At 37.2% G+C, this 17,788-nt stretch overlaps 1 long non-coding RNA gene across 1 annotated transcript in view; it reads left to right on the forward strand.

Moving 5' to 3' along the window:
- Positions 1-15,234, forward strand: part of LOC122235348 — a 33,664-nt gene extending 18,430 nt beyond the window's left edge. Inside the window, exons 3-4 of the long non-coding RNA XR_006213417.1 lie at positions 13,163-13,251; positions 15,080-15,234. This is a non-coding gene — a long non-coding RNA (uncharacterized LOC122235348). The remainder of the gene's footprint in view (positions 1-13,162; positions 13,252-15,079) is intronic.
- Positions 15,235-17,788: the final 2,554 nt, after the last annotated feature.

A 17,788-nucleotide genomic window follows, 5' to 3' on the forward strand; every position in this document is an offset into this window, starting at 1 on the left:
TGCTTCTTTGTTGTCATATAGAATTGCAACAGATTTCTGTATGTTGATTTTGTAACCTGAGACTTTACTGAATTTATGTATCAGTTCTAGCAATATTATGGTGGAGTCTTGTGGGTTTTCTACATAGAAAATCATGGCATCTATGAATAGTGAAAGTTTTACCTCTTCTTTGCCATTTTGGATGCTTTTTATTTCTTTTGTTGTCTGATTGCTGAGACTACGACTTCCAGTACTATGTTTAACAACAGTAGTGAGAGTGGACATCCCTGCCCTGTTCCTGAGCTTAGGCAAAAAGCTCTCAGTTGTTCTCCATTGAGGATGATATCAACTGTGGGTCTTTCTTATATGTCCTTTATGATGTTGAGTTATGTCCCATCTATCTTTACTTTGTGGAGGGTTTTTTTTTTATTTTTTTTTATTTTTTAACTTTTTTTGTGTGGAGGGTTTTTATCAAGAATGGATGCTGTATTTTGTCACATGCTTTTTCTGCATCTATTGACAGGATCATATGGTTCTTACACTTTCTTTTATTAACATGGTGTATTACGTTGATTTGTGAAAATTGAACGAGCTCTGCAGCCCAGGAATAAATCCCACTTGATCATGGTGAATAATTTTTTTAATATACTGTTGAAAATAGATTTACTAATATCTTGTTGAGAATTTTTGCATCCATGTTCATCAGGGATATTGGCCTGTAATTCTCCTTTTTAGTGGCATCTTTGTCTAGTTTTGGAATCAAAGTAATGCTGCCCTTGTAGAATGAGTTTGGAAGTTTTCTTTCCATTCCTAGTTTTTGGCACAATTTGAGAAGTATAGTTATGAACTCTTCTTCAAATGTTTGGTAGAATTTTTTGGGAAGCCTTCTGGCCCTGGAAGTTTGTGTGTTGGGAAATTTTTGATTACTGATTCAATTTCTTTGGTGGTTATGAATGTGTAAAAATTTTCTATTTCTTCCTGTTTCAGTTTTGGTAGTTTATACATTTCTAGGAATTTATGCATTTCTTCCAGATTGCCCAATTTTTTGGCACGTGATATTTCACAATATTCTCTTATAATTGTTTGTATTTCTGTGGTGTTGGCTGTGATCTCTCCTCTTTTATTTGTGATTTTATTTATTAGGGTCTTTTCCCTTTTCTTTTTGATAAGTCTGGCTAAGGGTTTATCAATTTTATTAATTCTTTTAAAGAAATAGCTCCTTGTTTCATTGCTCTTTTCTACTGAGTTTTTAGTTTGTTTGTTTTCTGTTTCTGTGTCGTTTATTTCTGCTCTAACCTTTTTTTAAGTTTATTTATTTGTTTTGAGAGAGAAGGTATGCACAGGGAAGGGGCAGAGAGACAGGTAGAGAGGCTCCCAAGCAGGCTCCGTGCTTTCAGTGAGGAGCCTGACACAAGATTTATTACCACGAACTGCAAGATTATGACCTTAGCCAAAATGAAGTCAGATGCTTAATTGAGCCACCCAGGTTCCCTTCTGCTCTAATCTTTATTATTTCCCTTATGATGGCTTTAGGCTTCATTTGTTATTTTTTTTTCCAGCTCTGTTAGGTGTAAATTTAGGTTGTCTATTTGTTGCAGGGAGTATGGTGGGAGTTGCAAAAGATGAGTCTGCAAACAAAGTGCAGTAAGTGAAGGTCCTCATACTCGAGTCCAAATGAGGCCCTGACTCCAGAATGAAGCTTCTTTTTGTTAGGATAATTGCTAAAGACTACGTGTATAAATTCAGCTAAGCAAGTGTGTTAATCAATCTAATAGTTTAGCTTTTCAAAGTTGAATTTTGAGTTAATTGGTTTCTATAACACTAGGAAGGGTCAGGGTGTGAAGGAGGATCTGGCCTTGGACAATGTTAATGGCTCTAGGCAGTCCTTATGAGCCTCAGCCCAGCTGTTCTGCTGTGCAAACATGTCCTAAGGCCTTGAACCTTCTCCAGCCCTTCCCTTTTGAAGTATTTTCCTTTGATGCTTCTCTCCTGCATCTCCCACATGTATTTGAAATTTTTCTCGCTTCTTGAAGTAGGCCTGTATTGTATATACTTCCCTCCTATGAGTGTTTTGTGGCATCCCAAAGATTTTAGATTGCCATATTTTCATTTGCTTCATGTATTTTTTAGTGTCTTTTTAAAAATTTACGTCCAAATTAGTTAGCATATAGTGCAACAATGATTTCAGGAGTAGATTCCCTAATGCCCCCTACGCATTTAGCCCATCCCCCCCTCCCAGAAACCCTCCAGTAACCCTCTGTTTGTTCTCAATATTTGTGAATCTCTTATGCTTGTTCCCCTCCCTGTTTTATATTATTTTTGCTTCCCTTCCCTTATGTTCGTCTGCTTTGTCTCTTAAAGTCCTCATATGTGTGAAGTCATATGATATTTGTCTTTCTCTGACTAATTTCGCTTAGCATGATACCCTCTGGTTCCATCCACATTGTTGCAATTGGCAAGATTTCATTCTTTTTGATTGCTGAGTAATACTCCATTGTATATATGTACCACATTTTCTTTATCCATTCATCCATCGATGGACATTTGGGCTTTTTCCATACTTTGGCTATTGTTGATAGTGCTGCTATAAACATGAGGGTGCATGTGTCCCTTCGAAACAGCATACCTGTATCCCTTGGATAAATACCTAGTAGTGAAATTGCTGGGTTGTAGGGTAGTTCTATTTTTAGTTTTTTGAGGAACCTCCATACTGTTTTCCAGAGTGGCTGCACCAGTGTGCTTTCCCACCAGCAATGCAAAAGAGATCCTCTTTCTCCACATTCTTGGCAACATCTGTTGTTGCCTGAGTTGTTAATGTTAGCCATTCTGACAGGTTTAAGGTGGTATCTCATTGTGGTTTTCATTTGTATTTCCCTGACGATGAGTGATGTTGTGCATTTTTTCATGTCGATTGGCCATCTGGGTGTCTTCTTTGGAGAAGTGTCTATTCATGTCTTTGCCCATTTCATCACTGGATTATTATTATTATTATTGTTTGTTGAGTTTGATAAGTTCTTTATAGATTTTGGATACTAACCCTTTATCTGATATGTCGTTTGCAAATATGTTCTACCATTCTGTTGGTTGCCTTTTAGTTTTGCTGATTGTTTCCTTCACTGTGCAGAAGTTTTTATTTTGATGAGGTCCCAGTAGTTCATTTTTTCTTTACTTCCCTTGCCTCCAGAGACGTGTTGAGTTAGAAGTTGCTGTGGGCAAGATCAAAGAGGTTTTTGTCTGCTTTCTCCTCAAGGATTTTGATGGCTTCCTGTCTTACACTGAGGTCTTTCACTCATCCATTTTGAGTTTATTTTTGTGTATGGTGTAAGAAAGTGGTTCAGGTCCATTCTTCTGCATGTCTCTGTCCAGTCTTCCCAGCACCACTTGCTGAAGAGACTGTCTTTATTCCACTGGATATTCTTTCCTGCTTTGTCAAAAATTAGTTGGCCATACGTTTGTGGGTCCATTTCTGGGTTCTCTATTCTGTTACTTTGATCTCAGTGTCTGTTCTTGTGCCAGTACCATACTTGATGTTTACAGCTTTGTATTGTAGCTTGAAGTCTGGGATTGTGATGCCTCCTGCTTTGGTTTTCTTTTTCAAGATTGCTTTGGCTATTCGGGGTCTTTTCTGGTTCCATACAAATTTTAGGAATCTTTGTTCTGGCTCTGTGAAGAATGCTGGTGTTATTTTGATAGGGATTGCATTGAATATGTAGATTGCTTTGGGTAGTATTGACATTTTATCAATATTTGTTCTTCCTATACAGGAACATGGAATCTTTTTCCATTTTTTTTGTTTCTTCTTTAATTTCTTTCATAAGCTTTCTATGGTTTTCAGTGGGTAGATGTTTCACTTCTTTGGTTAGATTTATTCCTAGATATTTTATGGGTTTGGGTGCAATTTTAAATGGGATCGATTCCTTGATTTCTCTTTCTGTTGCTTCATTGTTGGTGTATAGGAATGAAACCGATTTCTGTGTGATTTTATATACTGCAACTTTGCTGAATTCATGAATCAGTTCTAGCAGTTTTGGTGTAATCATTTGGGTTTTCCATGTGGAGTATCATGTCATCTGCGAAGAGTGAATGTTTGACCTCCTCCTGGCTGATTTGGATGCCTTTTATTTCTTTGTGTTGTCTGATTGCAGAAACTAAGACTTCCAATACTATGTTGAGTAACAGTGGTGAGAATGGACATCACTGTCTTGTTACTGACCTTAGGGGGAAAGCTTCATGTATTAAAAAAAAAAGTTTATTTATTTAGTTATGTATTTATTTATTTATTTATGGAGATAGAGTGAGAGCAAGAGCAGGGGAGGGAAAGAGACAGGGAGACAGAGAATCCCAAGCAGATGCTGTGCTGCCAGTGCAGAGCTCAATGTGGTGCTAGAACCCAAAAACTGTGAGATCATGACCTGAGCTGAAATTAAGAGTTTGACCCTTAACCGACTGAGCCACCCAGGCCCCCATATTTCCATGCAATTTTAATTTCATCTTTGATTTCCTGGTCAATCCTTTGTTTATTTAGTAAGATGTCTCTCACCTTCATGTATTCGTGGTGTTTGCAATTTTTTTTCTTGTGGTTGCATTCTATTTTCATAGCATTGTAGTTGGAAAATATGCATGGTATGATCTCAATCTCTTTGTGTTTGTTGAGGCCTGAGTTTTGACCAGTATCTGATATATTCTGGAGAATGTCCCATGTGCACTCAGAAAGAATGTGTATTCTGTTGCTGTATGATGAAATGTTCTGAATATATCTGGTAAGTCCATCTGGGCCAGTTTGTTATTGAAACCCATTGTTTCCTTGTTGATTTTCTGCTTAGATGATCTGTCCATTGCTGAAAGTGGGGATTAAAGTCCACTACTATTACTGTATTGTTCACAATGGGTTTCTTTATGTTTGTTATTGTTTTATATATTTGTGTGCTTCAAGTTGTGGGCATAAATGTTTACAACTGTTAGATCTTCTTGATGGATAGACTCCTTCATTATGATATAGTGCCCTTCTTCATCATTTGTTACAGTCTTTAGTTTAAATTCTAGTTTGATGTAATTATGGCTATTCTGGCTTACTTTTGATGTCCTTTAGCATGATAAATGGTTCTTCATCCCCTCACTTTCAATCTGCATGTGTTTTTATGTCTAAAATGAATCTTTTTTTGTAGGCAACATATAGAAAGTTCTTTTTTTTAATCCATCTTGATACCCTATGCCTTTTGATTGGAACATTTAATCCATTTTACAGTCAAAGTGATTATTAATAGATATGAATTTAATTCCATTGTATTACCTGTTAAGTTATTATTTCTGGAAATTTTCTCTGTTTCTTTCTAATCTTTGTCACTTTTGGTCTTTCCTTTCTACTCAGAGTCCCCTTTAATACTTCTTGCAAGGTTGGTTTAATGGTCATAAGTTCCTTTAGTTTGTTTGTCTGGGAAACTCTTTCTTTTTTCTTCTAATCTGAATGACAGTCTTGCTGGTGTGAAGTATTCTTGGCTACATTATTTCCCATTCAGCATGTTGAATATATCTTGCCATTCCTTTCTTGGTTACTAAGTTTCTGTGGATTCTGCTAACCTGATTTGTCTTCCCTTGTAAGTCAAGGATTTCTTTCCACTTTGCCTTCCCTTGTAAGTGAAGGATTTCTTTTCACTTGCTGCTTTTAAGACTTTTTCCTTATCTCTGTATTTTGAAAATTTTACTACAATATGTCTTGGTTGCCTGACTTTTGTTGATTTTGATGTGTGGTCTCTGTGCCTCCTGCATTTGGTTATCTGGTTCCTTCCCCCAATTAGGGAGGTTTTCAGGTATAATTTGCTGAAATAAACCTTCTGCCCCCTTTACCCTCTGTTCTTATTCTGGGACTCCTATGATATGAATGCTATTACACCTTATGGAATAACTGAGTTCCTTAAGTCTACATTATGATCCAATATGTTTCTTTCTCTCTTCTTTTCAGCTTCACTATTTTCCATCATTTTATCTTCTATATATATCACTTACGTGCTTTTCTGCTTTTTCCATCCTTGTGGTCATTACATACAACTGGTTTCACATCGTGGTTATACCATTTTTTATTTCAACCTGGCTAGTTTTTAGGTCTTTTATCTTGGTGGTAAAGGACTCCCTGCTGACTTCTATGGTTTTCTCAAGCCTGGACAGTATCCTTATGATTGTTGTTTTAAATTCTGGATCAGGCATATTACTTATATTTGTTTCAATTAGATCCCTGGCTGTGATCTTTTCTCCTTCTTTCTTTTGGGATTAATTTTTCCATCTTGGCATTTTGTCATGTCTCTGTCTTCTGTGTGTTAGGAAATCTTGCTATGTTTACTGCTCCTGACAGTAGTGACTTTATGAAGACGTGGTCTTATACTATCTAGGATCTGGTGCTTCAGGAAGTGTTTCTGGTGTATGTTGTATGCACTCTGCTTGTGTGTTTTGGCTGCTCTTTCCCTGAGGTTAATTCCCTTCAGAATTTCTCCTTGCCTGCAGTGGGGAGTGTTTTCACCTTGTCCAGAGACAGGATAGTTTTAACTAGATGTGCTCTGGTCTGCTTGTTAAAAGAGACCAGATCCTATTTCCACTAGAGGTGAAGCTTGGTAGCACTCTATGGTAAGTAGGCTTGGTGTGTGCAGGTGTTTGTGCTGGTCTTCTGGGGGAGGAGCCTGCTACCACTGTAGTTCTCAAGTACACTTGTACTAGTAAAGAAGCACCTGCAGAGCACAGGGGGGGCAGGGCTTGGTGTAGGTGGTGAGGCCTTCAGTGTTTGTGGTGTTCTGCTCACTGAAGTCAGTCTGTGGTGATGGGTGGGGGAGAGGGGGAGAAAAATAATGGTGCCAGCCATCTCCTTCATCCCCAGAGAGGGGAGTTCACACCACTTCTGCCCAGAAACCCTCACAGAATAGTGAACAATCTCCATTTGTGTGTCCCAGGCATCCCACAGATCCATACCTTCACCTTGTCTGTGTCCAGGCCATATGCCTCCCTGTTGGTGCAGTGTTCTTGTTTTTTTATCTTAGACATGCAGCTGAGTTTCAAAAATCCAAACTTTAAGGACAGGTGGGCCATGGACCCAAACTGGTCTTCTGGGGGAGGGTCTTGCTTCATTGGGGTGGGTGCCATTTGTTCAGAAGGGCAGTCACACCAAGGCTCAGGAGCTTCGAGTTCAGAGTAGAGTGTAGCAAAAAGCTGGCAACCGTGTTAGGTGCCCTCAGCAGGTGTCTTTACCCCTCTGCTAAGAAATGAGGCAGCGATAGTGCCTGTTGAATCTTTTGTCCCCTGAGAGATAATGCTACCTCTCTCAGAGGCTCTCCAATAATGAGAAACTTTCTATTCCAGTGCATCCCAGGGTATCCTCAGATTTCACACTCTTCTTCTGGTCCTCTGCCCTCGTTCTCCACAGAAGCACTGCTGCATCCACTAGGCTCCATACCAACCATGGTGCAGACATCTAGAACTCCAGTTTTCAAGCTCCACTGGTTGTAAAAACTCAAGATAATCATCCCCTCTTATTTTCCCAATGGTTTTGGGGAAGTGTTTTTCTTGTGCGATCCCCTGTATGCTGCTCTCTCTCTCTCTCACATTTGTCTGTGATGAGGGCCCTCTCCCCTCCGCAGCACCGATGATCCTTTTCTCCCCCAAATTATATCTCTGCACCTCCTTCCTTCCACGATGTGTGGCCTCTTGTCTCCCTCTAGTTATGTAGTTTGTTCTCTCAGTCTTCAGATCAATTTCTTGGTTGTTTAGAATGATTTGATATTTATCTGGCTGAGTTGAAGGGATGAGGCAAGCATAGGACCCCCCTGCTACTCTGCCATTTTAAACTAAACTCGTAGACCATTTTTTCATATGACTAATTTACATCTGTATATCTTCTTTGGTGAGGTGTCTGTTAAGGTCTTTGGCACATTTTTTAATTGCGTTGCTTGTTTTCTTATTGTTAAATTTTAAGAGTTCCTTTTGTATTTTTGATAATAGTCCTTTATTAGATATGTCTTCTACAAATATTTTTTTCCCAGTCCGTGTATTGTCTTTTCATTTTCTTGATGCTGTTTTTCTTAGAGCAGAAGATTTTTATTTTAATGAAATCAGCTTATCGATTATTTCTTTCATGGATCATGCTTTTGGTGTTGTATCTAAAAAGTTATATCCAAGGTCATCTTGATTTTTTCCTGTGTCACCTTCTTTTCATTTAGGTTTATCATCCACCTAAAGTTATTTTTTGTGAGGGGTCTTCTCAAAGAACCAGCTTTTGGTTTCATCGATTTTCTGTATTGATTTCTTGTTTTTAATTTCATGGATTTCTGCTGTAAACTTTATTATTTCTTTTCTTTCACTTTGGATTTAATTTGCTCTTCTTTTTTCTATTTTTTTTTTTTAGAGAGTACACAAGCAGGTGAGAGGGACAGAGCGAGAGAGGGAGAGAGAGAGAGAGAGAGAGAAAGAGAGAGAGAGAGATAGAGAATCCTAAGCAGGCTCCACGCTCAGTGCTGAGTTTGACATGGGGCTCAATCCCACAACTCTGGGATCGTGACCGAAGCTGAAACCAAGTGTCGGGTTCTCAACTGACTGAGCGACCCAGGTGCCCTTATTTTTTTTCTAATTTTCTAAGGCAGAAGCTTATATTATTGATTTTGGATCTTTCTTCTTTCTAATATATTCATTAACTGCTATATATTTCTTTCTAAGCACTGATTTCATTGCATCCTACAAATCCTGGTAAGTTGTAATGTTTGTTTAGTTTTTAAATATTTAAAAATTTATCTCGGGGCACCTGGGTGGCTCAGTTGGTTAAGCGACCGACTTTGGCTCAGGTCATGATCTCGCGGTTCGTGAGTTCGAGCCCCACATCGGGCTCTGTGCTAACAGCTCAGAGCCTGGAGCCTGCTTCAGATTCTGTGTCTCTCTCTCTCCCTGCCCCGCCACTGCTCATGCTCTGTGTCTCTCTGTGTCTCAATAATAAATAAACGTTAAATAATTTAAAAAAATTTCTCTTGAGATTTCTTTTTTGACTCATGCTTTATTTATAGATGTGTTGTTTAACCTCCAAGTATTGTGGTATTTTCCAGCTATCTTTCTTTATCGATTTCTCTTCAATCCCATTGTGGTCTGAGAGCAGACATTGCATGATTTCTCTCTTTTAAAATTTGTTCAGCATGTTTTATGGCCCAGAATGTGATCTGTCTTGGTGAATGTTACATGTGAGTTTAAGAAGACTGTGTACCCTGCTGTTGTTAAATGAAGTAGTCTATAGATGTCCACTATATCCAATTGATTGATGGTGCTGTTGAGTTAAACTTGTTTTACTATTTTTTTTTGCTTGCTAGATATGCCAATTTTTGATAGAGGGCTGTTGAAATGTCCAACTATAATAGATTTATATATTTCTCAAAGTTTTGCAGTTTTATCAGTTTTTGCTTTATATACTTTTACAAAATATTTTTAAGTTTACTTATTTATTTTGAGAGAGAGTGAGTGAGCAGGGGAGGAGTTGAGAGAGGGGAAGAGACAGAGAATCCCAAGCAGGCTCTGCACTGGCAGCGCCAAGCCCAGTGTAGGGCTTGAACTAATGAACTGTGAGATCATGACCTGAGCCAAAGTCAAGAGTCAGACACTCAACCGACTGAGCCACCCAGGCACCTCTGCTTTATATGTTGTGACACTATGTTGTTAAGCACATACATGTTAAGAATCATTATGTCTTCTTGGTGAACTGATCCCTTTATCATTATATGATGCCCTTTTTTCATTCCTAATAACTTCCTCTACTTTGATGTGTACTATGTTTAATATTAATATAGCAATTCCTGCTTTCTTTTGATTAGTGTTAGTATGGTATGTCTTTCTCCATCCATTTACTTTTTCAATTTTTTTTATTTAAGTATAGTTGACACACAGTATTATATTAGTTTCAGGTGTGCAACATAGTGATTTGTCAGTTATATACATTACAAAATGCTCACCACAATAAGTGTAGTTATCATCTGTCTCCATATAGAATTATTGCAATATTATTGAGTATATTCTCTATGCTGTACTTTTCATCCCCATGACTTGCTTATTTTATAACTGGAAGTTTGTACCTCTTTATCCCTTTCACCTACTTTGCCCATCCCCCCACTCTCCTCCTATGTGGCAACTACCAGTTTGTTCTCCATGTTTATGAGTCTATTTCTATCTTTATGTTTGTTTTATTTTTTGGATTCCAACTATAAGTGAAATCATATGGTATTTGTCTTTTTCTGACTGACCTATTTCACTTAGCATAATAATTTCTGTGTCCATTCATGTTGTCATAAGTGGCAAGATTTCATTCTTTTTTTATGTCTAAGTAATATTTCATTACACACATACACACATGCAAACATATATATAGCAAATCTTCTTTATCCATTCATCTATCAGTGGACACTTAGGTTGCTTTGATATTTTGGCTTTTGTAAATAATGCTTCAATGAACATGGGGTGTCCATCCATTTACTTTTAATATATATGTGTCATTATACTTAAATAGGGTTTCTTGTAGGTATCATATTATGTCATTATACATAAAGAGTGTTTCTTGTAGATATCATATTGTTGGGTCTTATTTTTTGGTCTACTTTGATAATCTCTGTCTTTTAATTGATACATTTAGTGATTATTGATATAGTTAGATTAATATCTAGTATAGTTGGCACTGCTTTCTATTTATTGCCCTTGTTTTCTACTTCTGTTTTTCTCCTATCCTTTTTCTGTATTTTTTAATTTTATTTTTTTTTATTTTTTTAAAGTTTAGTTTTGAGAGACAGAGAGAGACAGAGCATGAGCATGGGAAAGGCAGAGAGAGGGAGACAGAATCTGAAGCAGGCCCTAGGCTCTGAGCTGTCAGCACAGGGACCAATGCGGAGTTCGAACTCACAACTGTGAGATCATGAGCTCAGCCGAAGTCAGATGCTCAACCAAGTGAACCACCCAGGTGCCCCTGCATTTTGTAGTTTTAATTGAGCCTTTTATATGACTCCATTTTCTCTTCTTTCTTGGAGTATATCAATTATAATTTTTTTTAAGATTTTATATTTTTAAAGTAACTTGTACACCCAATGTGGGGCTCAAACTCACAAGCCTGAGATCAAGAGTTGCAAGCTCTACTGACTGAGCCAACTAGGCACCCCTTTCCATTACACTTAAAAAAAAAACAACAGCAAAAAAAACTTTGCTTAGTGGTTGTTCTAGAAATTGCAATATTTATCTTTAATCCAAATCTACAATCCCTATATTTATATTTAATCCAAATCTACATTCCAATAACATTATACAGCTTCATGAGTAATGTAAGTACTTAATAATAACCAAATAATCCTAATTCCTCCCTCATATCCTAGTCTCATTGCTGGCATTCATTTTACTTATACATAAGCATATAGATAGTCAAAGACAGTATTGCTATCATTATTTTGAATAAACTTGTTAGATCAATTAAGAATGAAGAAAGAAAAGTTTTTATTTTACCTTCACTTATTCCTTTAATGCTCTTCCTTTTTTATGTAGATATGAGTTTTCTACCTATAGCATTTTCCCTGTCTCTAAAGAACTTCTAACACTTAATGCAAGGCACATCTACTGGCAACAAATTCCCTCATTTTCTTTTTCTGAGGAAGTCTTTATTCAGTTTTTGAAGGATAATTTTACAGGGTACAGAATTCTAGGTTGGTAGTTAGTATCTCATATCTCTTATGGATCTAAGAAGAGTTCTTGATTTTTTTCAGTTCATTAAGCTTTTTAACTTTTAAGAATGGAGTAGTAACTTCCAACTTCTTTTTAAAAATTTTTTATCATTTGATTTATTTTTGAGAGACAGAGACAGAGTGGGAGTGGGGGAGGGGCAGATAGAGAGGGAGACACAGGATCTGAAGCAGGCTCCTGGCTCTGAGCTGTCAACACAGAGCCTGATGCAGGGCTTGAGCTCACAAACCATGTGAAATCATGACCTGAGCCCAAGTCGGACACTTAATCGACTGAACCACCCAGGCACCCCTATCCTTTCAGTTTTTAAAAATATAAGCAAATTTAACATCTTTGTTAGTTTTTACCCCTGTTCATAGGTAAAATGTGGCTTATTCTGCAACAGTGCAGTCCAATAGAAATTGCTGTGGAAATGAAAATTTTCTGTATCTCTGTTGCTCAATATGAACACAGTGAATGCTAGTGAGGAACTGAGTTTATAGTGTTATTTAAATATGGTTTATTAAGTTTAAATACCATGTGTGACTAGTGGTTTCTGTATTGGACAGGAGCAACTTTGAATACTTTACATACTTTGTACACCTGTTTTTCACCGAACAATGTATCCTGGAGATCACTTCATAGTAGTATAGAAAGGGAGCACCCACTGGTTTTTATAGCTGTATAGTACTCTAGGATGTAAGTTTACCTTAGATTATTCAACCAATCCCTTATTGATTGACATCTGTCATGTGTCTAGTCTTATGCTACTATGAATTGTTCTTCAAGGGATGGTTTTATGCTTATGCTTTTTTGTCTTTTTGCATTTTTTTCTTTGGGGTAGATTCTTAGAAGAATGATTTCTGGTTCCAAGAATAAATACCTGTGTAATTTTACTAGATAGCATCAAATCCTCACCACGGAAATTTTACATTATCTCTAGCAATGCATCAGAATCCTGTTTCCTCACAGAGTATCTAAGATGAACTCTGAGGGAAGGTGAATATGATGTGAGAAATCTATGAAAACTATTTCACAAATCAGGAAAATTAGATGTTTGGACAAGGGTTTTAGTCCTCCTTGTCTTTGATACTCTTGCTCTATCCTTTTATGTTTCCTATGGTTCTAGGTCCAGGCCCCTCCAACTGACAGAGGAGGCCTTAACATGAAGCAGAAACTTCATGTTTATCTGAGAATACTAAATGGAAGATCTTCTCTTTAGTGATAAGGCAGGCAAAAAATCCAGTTCAGAAATAAATCATACTCACCTAACAAAAGGCTAGAGGAGAAAGCAAAATCTATAGATAGTTTTATGAGAAGAAACAAGATTGACGTTGTTCTTTACTTTCTGTGAGTGAGACCTTGGAGAAGGAAGTAGGAGCCTGTTTGCAATATGCAAAAAAGGTTTCAGTTACAAGGTGCAACCGTTTTCTAGGGTTAAAATTCTGACCTCTAAACACTGTGATTTCCTGTTTAGATGCTGAATTTCTGGGACTCAGGATGAAAATTGGACTAAATTTGCTTGAAATGGAGTCCATTTGAGGTCAAGCCTCAACACCTCATAGGGTGAGCATTAACATCCATTTTGCTGCCTGTGGACCTTTCCACTTATGCAGGTATGGAGATCAAGGGAGACAAAGTGTAGGATACAGATACTGAATTGAACTGACAGTGCCTGGCACAAAGTAAACACCCAATACACATTAATAAATTAATGAGATGTAGATGTAGGAATAAGCAGAATAGGAAATTATGCATATGTTCTCTCAATATTTTTATAAACATATGAATTTTCAAAAGAAAGTTGTGATCACTAAGTACTTATTGTTTAATAATCTCCTTTGAGGAAACATTTTATTTATGATTATAAAAAAATTATGCTTTTTCATTGGTAAAAATAACGTGTAGAAAATGGAGAAAGATGCCACCTAGCGATCAGAGTCAGAGTTGCAAGTGTAAAAGCCTCTTCTAGGGAAGTTGGAAAAGGATAAGGTAATGGGAGAGAGTGAGGCTTGTGTATGGATTTTATTGTATAGGCAAAGCTTTCTGGAATTTTCTACACACTAGTTGTGATTCTGCTATATTCTTTCCTGTTGATAAAGGAATTCTTATGTGCACAGTCTTTTAACCCCCACTCAGTCACATAAGAGTGGGCCTTGGGCCTGGAACACATATCTATCAAGAGATAAAGAGTGCACATAGCCTGTGCTGGGTTTTTGCCTTGTGTGGAAATATCTTTGTTTCAGATTCAGTGAGTACTCCTTTGTTTTGCTTAAGAGTGTTTGGCAGTGGCCCTTAGGCACACCCCCACCTTTCAGTATTTGTCACATCACCAGTTAATGGTTTTGTTGTTTAAGATACATCAAGCAATATCAAAATTTGCATTAGAAATTAAACTTATTCTGTATGTCCTTTCTGTCTCCACCTTCTCCACCCACATAATACAAAGATAGTCACTGTTAGTTTATTCAAAACTATTCTCAGATTCTTTTTCTCTATATCTAATACACTAATTTTAACCACACACAAATATCTATAAACCCATGTTGATATATTCTTTGCATAATGAGACCCATATTCTATATTATTTTTTATATTTTTCTTTTTATGACTGTCTTCATTTTTATTATTTTTTAAAGATAAGCTCTAGGCCCAACGTGGGGCTTGAACTCACAACCCTAAAATCAAGAGTCACATGCTCTACCAACTGAGCCAGCCAGGCACCCCCTACATTATATTTTTGACTTGTCTGACTGATTAAAGATGATTCTTTTCTCATATTATTTATTTATTTGTGGTGTGTTTCTAAGTTATTGTTTTTTATGTGCATTCTCTCTCTTTTTTTTCTATTGAGATATAGTTGATATATAACATTATATTAGTTTCAGGTATACAAAATAATAATTCAATAGCTGTATATATTACAAAATGATCACTACAATAAGTCTAGTTAGCATTGATCACCACACATAAGTACAAATTTTTTTTCTTGGGTTGAGAACTTTTAATATATATTCTCTTAGCTTCCCTGAACAAAATAAAATATGGTTTTACACATTTTAACTACATAAACATACAGCTATTTTCCAGCTTGCTGACTTCTTTAATATATACATAATATGTCATATATATTTTACATAATATATTATACATTAAATATATCTAATATTCTATATATTTATTATACATAATTACTTATAATATAGCATATTATGCAATAACTATATACAATTAATAAATATATATGATGATATATGTTATGTAATTTAAAATGAATATTATAATATGTAATGTATTTACTATATATTAATTATTACATAGGTATATAATCTAACTTTACACCTGTTTATTAAAATTACATGTTGCATATGTCCCTCCTGGTCCTTACACTCAGGGAGTATTGTGAGGAATTCAAGAAGAGAAGCTCTTCAAGATTCCAGTGCAGTATTTGGTACATCATGCATAATGCCAATGTTTGCAGCCTTCCCATTCCAGCTCTTCTGATCTTTAACAGGGAAGTTGTTTCTTAGTTTCAACAAAATTACTATATTTTAGTGAGCATTTGGGAATGTAAGAAGGGAAACACATACACACAAACACATATTTTATGGGAAATTTGGTGCCATCTGTGTGATATGCAGTGTAAAGGAGCTGGGCTGAGGGAAAATTCCTCACCCCTCACATGGGAACAATTGTACGTTTCTTCTCTGTTGATGCCCTCTTTACTCACATCAGAATTGCATATAATCTGGAGTCTGGGACCTACTGGAAGCTCTAGGAAGAGGTGGTTGGGGGTTGGCAAGGAGTGATACTGCACTGAGAGTCTTCCTGGGTCTCAGTACTGGAGCCATCCCAGGGTGAGTTCCTTCCCCTGCTGTGACCTGCACTGCACCATGATGCAGGTGTTCACTGAGCATCCATCACTATACCTTCAGTGGCCCAGGGGCTACAGAGATCATGGTAATGCTTTCACAGGGTCCTCGTCCTTTAGAAGTTATAGTGAACCTTGTAGAATCTTCTTAATGTATAAAGAGGAGGAATGGCTCACTGGAGTAGTCAGACTCTTCAAAGAGGAGGTGGGCTTGGCACAGTGATCAGGACTTGTGGATTATGAATAGGAGAGAAGTGACAAGGAGTCCAGAGTAACTGTTGAAGTGTGGGGGCTCCCAGGTGAGCAGACAGGCCTCAGAGTAACTGATTGGATACTCCAGGGGGCTGAGGTCATTCTGGTTTGGTATCGATTAGAGATCTTAAAAGGACACATTTACTTCAATGGGATGCTACATAGCCCCCTTACACACTGAAATGACGCAACTGTTGGTAAGAAGTAAAGTACATGTCTCACTAGTCCATGGGGGCAGGAGAGAACAAGGATCACTGACAGTAGTAAAGCTGAGTTGATGTTTAGCTCCCTAAACCTTCATTAAAGCAGAAGCAGATATCAAGGGGAAGGATTTACTGTTAATGGATCCTTACGGTGTCTGGAAATAATCTCACTGACCCCACGTTCTATAGAATCCCATCTTATCAGCAAGTTTCTGCCTGCTTCTTCAGTCTCATTCTTTTTTTTTTTTTTTTTTTTTTTGAGAGACTTCCAGCAGGTGAGAGGGATGGGGGGCAGAGGGGTGGAGAGAGAGAGAATCTCAAACTGGCTCCACGTTCAGTGCAGAGCCCAATGCTGGCTCCATCCCACGACCCTGGGATCATGACCTGAGCTGAAATCAAGTATCAGACACTCAACTGAGCCACCCAGGTGCCCCCTGCAGTCGCATTCTTAACCAGAACATTTTCTCCACCTGTTAGCTCTCTCTCCATGCTTTCATTTGTTTCATCTCTACATCCTACCAGAGATCACTCAGTGAGATTTTCTCCTCTTTTGTTGCCTCAACTCCTTTCATGAGTTCAGTGGGTTATATCAGAGCACAACACTGGAAAGTTTAGGCAAAATTTAGCATTTACCTTCACTGTCTTTTACATGTGAAAGACACTTTGCACACTTATTTCTGCAGGGTTAAATGTGGCACCATGACCACAACTGGAATGGATTTTTTGACGAAACACCCACTTATGGTTGGGTCACTGTGTTGTGGTAGACACATAGCTCTGCATACTTTACTCAAATGTGCATTTTACTATTGTCCATACTATCTGACCTTTTCAAATGTGTTCATGCTACGTGATCTTTTTAATTGTGTTCAGTAGAATCTCTGCACAGGATTTCACCTGGTATGTGATGGTTTGTTTCTGGATTTTAATCATGTTATCTGCACATGTTGCCACATACATAATTGGCTCTATCACTTTATTCTTTTTGGGTAGTTTCAGTGTTTTATTATGTGGACCCACAATGCTCCTTTCATTTATCTCTAAATTCATATTTCTGCCAACTTACCAAAGGTTGAGATTAACAAAGATACAAAGGATGATTCCTAGTCTGTCTTGAGTCCTTTTACCTTACAGCAGAAGTATCTAATAACCAAAGAATGGATCTGATGAAATAAGATAGGTACATTTGGACAATTTGGAACATCTGGGAAGCATTGCATTCCAATAGAGATACTTTTAAGGAAAGAGAAAAGATCACTGAGGCCAAAGTAGCCAAATGCCTTAAGAAGTGATATTTAGTTCTTAACCATCTATTTAGAATATGGGGGAAATGTGTACCCTTATCTCAGTATATCTGCCATTCATTCATTGATTTATACATTCATGAATAATAGGTGCCCCAAACCTATTGGTAAATACCTGCATGCTCAGCACTTTCCATTGGTGTGGTCAGTAAAATCCTGTTGCCAACTACCATTTATAGTGGTATAGTCTTCAGTATTTCTTCTACATGTATTTAGAACCACATCAAATAGTGTTATACTTTTTGCTTCAACCAGCAAACAAAATTTGGAAATGTCAAGAGGAAAAGGAAAATATTTAACCATACTTTGTGCTTTCTGTTGTTTTTTTGTCCTTCCATATTTTTCTAAATTTCTTCTTATATCGATGCCTTTCTGTTTCTTTTACCCATTCTTTAGGGTGTATCTGATGGTGACAAATTATTTTAGTTTTACTTCATTTAAGAATGTCTTTTTTAGGGGCGCCTGGGTGGCTC

This window comes from Panthera tigris, chromosome X (assembly GCF_018350195.1).
Source record: "Panthera tigris isolate Pti1 chromosome X, P.tigris_Pti1_mat1.1, whole genome shotgun sequence".
Taxonomy (NCBI): domain Eukaryota; kingdom Metazoa; phylum Chordata; class Mammalia; order Carnivora; family Felidae; genus Panthera; species Panthera tigris.